We start from the raw sequence: 4,838 nt of genomic DNA on the forward strand, positions 1-4,838 counted from the left end.
CCACACATATGTGCTGTATATATATATATATATATATATATATACAGTATATATTCGAATATAAAATGCTATTTTAAGATATATTCATATAGACACATTAATTTTCCTGTCCAGGTATTATCATCACGATCTTTTTTACCCAAGCAAAGATCTTAATTTGCCCAAGATGATATAAAAATTCCAAGCTGCTTTCTAAAGATATTCCCCAATTATGCAATTGAACCTAAATATGATGTACACATTATCCTCGAGGTAGACAACAACCACATCATTGATGTTCCCATTCAATACAGAGGGATTGAATAGAGACACATCCGATATACAGATATTTTTCCCTGTTGGAGCCCCTGGGCTTATAGCATCTTGCTTTTCCAACTAGGGTTGTAGCTTGGATAGTAATGATAATAATAATAATAATAATAATAATAATAATAATAATAGAGGACAACACTGAATCCATTGCCTTGATTGCAGTCCATGTCTGCTGCAATAATAGTGTGTAGTTGTATTTAGATATTCTCCTTAGCAAGTCCAAGTTTGAAGAGATGAATGTGTTATAAATAGCAAGTATTTTTGTAAAATAGATACTCTCTTTCTCCACACACACACACATATGTATATATATATATATATATATGATAAATTTTTGCACATTTAGACGTGTTTTTCATATTCAAATAAGCCATATATATTTTTGATACATTAATGTCTGGATTCTCTTAACGACCTCGGGATCAGAGCCCCAGGCGAAATTACACAAAGACAAGAGCTTGGGTCCGGCCGGGAATCGAACCCTGGTCGGCAAGCTTGTATAGACAGTGACTAAGCCACTTGGCCAAGTGGCTTAGTCACTGTCTATACAAGCTTGCCGACCAGGGTTCGATTCCCGGCCGGACCCAAGCTCTTGTCTTTGTGTGATTTCGCCTGGGTCTCTGATCCCGAGGTCGTTAAGAGAATCCAGACATTAATGTATAAAAAATATATATGGCTTATTTGATATATATATATATATATATATATATATACTCATCTGATCGCCTATAGCAAACATACCTAGTATGGGTGGGCCTAATTAGCACAGCTTTGCTGATCATGTCGATACACAAAACATTCCAATACGTAAAGTTATCCCTGGTCAAAAAAGCATATATATATATATATATATATATATGAGAGTAAAACATATTATCTAAAACCCATTATTTGAAACTTCTGATACATTTTATGAATCTTAAACAGTGAGATCATGTAACAGTTAAATTACATAATGAACTGTCTGCCTTAACCTATAATACTGACGATGATAATATTAAACAATATATTAACCCTTATATTTTAACACCATCCCAGACAAAGATATTAAAACCTATGGTACATTTCAAAATTATTCATAGAAACAAGATGATGATGTTTACAGATATAGATTTTTGCTAAACTATTAATATTAATAAATTTTTTGTCTTACAAATATCTCTGGTATTTGATAGTACATCTAGGTTTTTTACGTAATGAGGGAGAACTAGTGTAGTGCTTAAGGTTGTTATTATTATTATTATTATTATTATTATTATTATTATTATTATTATTATTATTATTATTATTATTATTATTATTATAAAAATAAAGCTACAATCTTCAATGTTTTCATTATTTTTTTATTAGGTAAATTGACGAAGCCTCCTGCGAGACACTGATGTGATATTCAGAAATAAATTAAATTCTAGTTACTTTCTAATTCTAATTAAGAATTTGAGCTATTTAGCCATTCCGTTGTCTGTGTACAAGTTGGGAATTTTTTGAAGATATTACCAACCGAAACTTGAAATAGTTTGTACGACACTGACGAAAATAGTTCGAATTTGTAGAAATTCTTGTACACTGAATACCAATTTGGTTATTATTTACTAATTGTATAGATATTTATTGATGTAATAAAAACGTTTTAACTGTAAACATATAAAATAATACGTTAAGACAAAGTTTAATCCACTAATTAAACGTATGAAATCATTCTTTTCCTATTTCGTCTTCTCAAAACTTACGATGACGTCATCCCAACACCGTTTTTTAGTGTCCTTGGAGCAGTCAGGAGTACCAACCTATGAAACCTCAAAAGACGATTAATCACAGAAAATATGATTAATTGAGCTCATTTATCAACACCAATTATTAGAATTCATATAAAGAATATAATTTAGGATTCGTGATACATAATCATAAAAGCCACTTATATATTATTATTTTTATATTGCATCATATTCTGTTGGTAATCAGGGTCTTCATTTCGCTTATGATGGGCCAATGCATTATTAGTTTAGGGGAAAAATAAAGTCAGCCTTACTAAAAATGTCGTTAGTTCAATCATATTAGCCTTAATATAAGTATTCAGCAGAACAGTTTAGGAAATGAATCCTAAATGCAAATACTGAAATTTATTTGAAACTATGACTTCCGAGAAAATTGCAATTATGACCATTTTCTAACACCCTTCCTCCCCTGCAGTTAACCAAAACAACCAAGCTTCTCTCAGAGGCCAATAGATGGAGTTGGAAACTTGTTTATAGTTATAATTATCGGGAATTTTGTTAGGAGGAATACCAAAAAGTGACCACGTGGCCAATTAGATATATGAATGCAATATATCATATGACAATAGAAATTCTAATTTAGTGAGGCAATAAACCAACCAAAACAAACCAAACTAAACCGAATCAATACAAAACCTAACCAAACCAATATAAAACAAAACCAGACCAAACAAAAAACCCAAACTGAACCAAATCAAATCAAACCATACCAAACCAACCCCACAGTACAACCAAAACCAAAGCAAACCAAAAAATTAAAACAAAACCAAAACCAAACCACTAAACTAAAACCAAACTAAAACCAAAACCAAACCACTAAACTACAACCAAGCCAAACCCAAACCCAATCAAAACCAAACCAAACCACCAAACTAAAACAAAACCAAAACCAAACCACTAAACTAAAACCAAACTAAAACCAAAACCAAACCACTAAACTAAAACCAAGCCAAACCCAAACCCAATCAAAACCAAACCAAACCACCAAACTAAAACAAAACCAAATCCAAACCACCAAACTAAAACCAAACTAAAACCAAAACCAAACCACTAAACTAAAACCAAGCCAAACCCAAACCCAATCAAAACCAAACCAAACCACCAAACCAAAACCAAACCACTAAACTAAAACCAAACTAAAACCAAAATCAAACCACTAAACTAAAACCAAGCCAAACCCAAACCCAATCAAAACCAAACCCAACCACTAAACTAAAACAAAACCAAAACCAAACCACTAAACTAAAACCAAACTAAAACCAAAACCAAACCACTAAACTAAAACCAAGCCAAACCCAAGCCCAATAAAAGCCAAACCAAGCCACCAAACTAAAACAAAACCAAATCCAAACCACCAAACTAAAACCAAAACCAAACCACTAAACTAAAACCAAACTAAACCCAAACCCAAACCAAACCGAAACAAACCTAAAACACACCAATGCCAAGATAGATAGATACCATCTTAGGGTTAATTTACTATTCTTTTTGACACCTGTTGTGAAAATTAATCCTTCAGGTCAGATATACATTTACTATAGATTTTTTTAACTGATTTGTTTTGTGTTCAAAGGAATAGTATGGTAGTTCAGTTTTTGATACGATTTAAAGAAAATATATAGATTCGAAGGTATTTTAAATTTGTTTTATTATTTCAATGTTCTTCAATAATTACTACATTCAGTTCAGGGGAAGTAAAAACATAAGTTATAGCTATTGCTGATCATCTTTAAACAATGAATGTGTATCTTGCTCCCCTTCTCTGTGCAATAGGTTTCATGGCTCTTGGTTAATTGGATATAATAATAATAATAATAATAATAATAATAATAATAATAATAATAATAATAATAATAATAATAATAATAATAATAATAATAATAATGACGGGAAAACTCAAAATGGAACTGAAGAAAGGCTTTATAAAATGTTTCACATGGAGTGTAGCATTACACAGTTCTGTAACAGGGACTATAAAAGTAACAGACAAGAAGCATCATCTGAAAGCGTTCGAAATGTGGATATGGAGGAGGAGAAGGAGGATGTTGAAAATAAGTTGGATAGACCACTAGACCTGAAGGGAGGGAAGGAAGGAGAAGGTACCAAGATCTTAAAGAGGTGACCATGAATAGAGAGAATTACGGAGGACGACTAAGCCATGAGAGGACCTCATGCCTTGGGACAGAACACTATAGTAAGATAGTACCAGGACGCACTGGGTAGTAATGTAGCTCACCTTAACAGTATAGGAAGTAACTAATTTTCAACTGGCTTGCTAGAACAAGCTGTGAGTGGAGTCAAATGTAGCATTTTGATTAATAGCGTGAACACATGAAGTGGTACGAAGTGGTGCCAATGTGAACACTTGTTTTTATTCATGAGTTTCCAACCGCTTTTATTCCCTTTGTCAGAAAATAGATTTTGCCTCGTTCTGTCTGCAAATCTAAGTTCGCCTAACAACGCATGAATGATAAATGTATGGTGACCCAATCTCTTGATGCCCTAATTAGGCACGTGCTTAATGGTCAATCCAGCCCTGTCACTTTTTCTGATTTCATTTCCCAGGATTCTCTGACACCATCTACTTTACTCTCGACTTCCGTCACATTCGTCTGGGTCAGCGGGAATAATACTGATTCAGTTTTGTTATTCCTTGACTGTCATTTTATGTATTTCTCCAGAATATTCGTTTGTTTGTTTACACATTTATTACCTCCGCCAACGAAGTTGGAAGCTTAAGTTTTACTCCCT

The sequence above is a fragment of the Palaemon carinicauda genome, chromosome 30 (assembly GCF_036898095.1).
Source record: "Palaemon carinicauda isolate YSFRI2023 chromosome 30, ASM3689809v2, whole genome shotgun sequence".
NCBI classification, from domain to species: domain Eukaryota; kingdom Metazoa; phylum Arthropoda; class Malacostraca; order Decapoda; family Palaemonidae; genus Palaemon; species Palaemon carinicauda.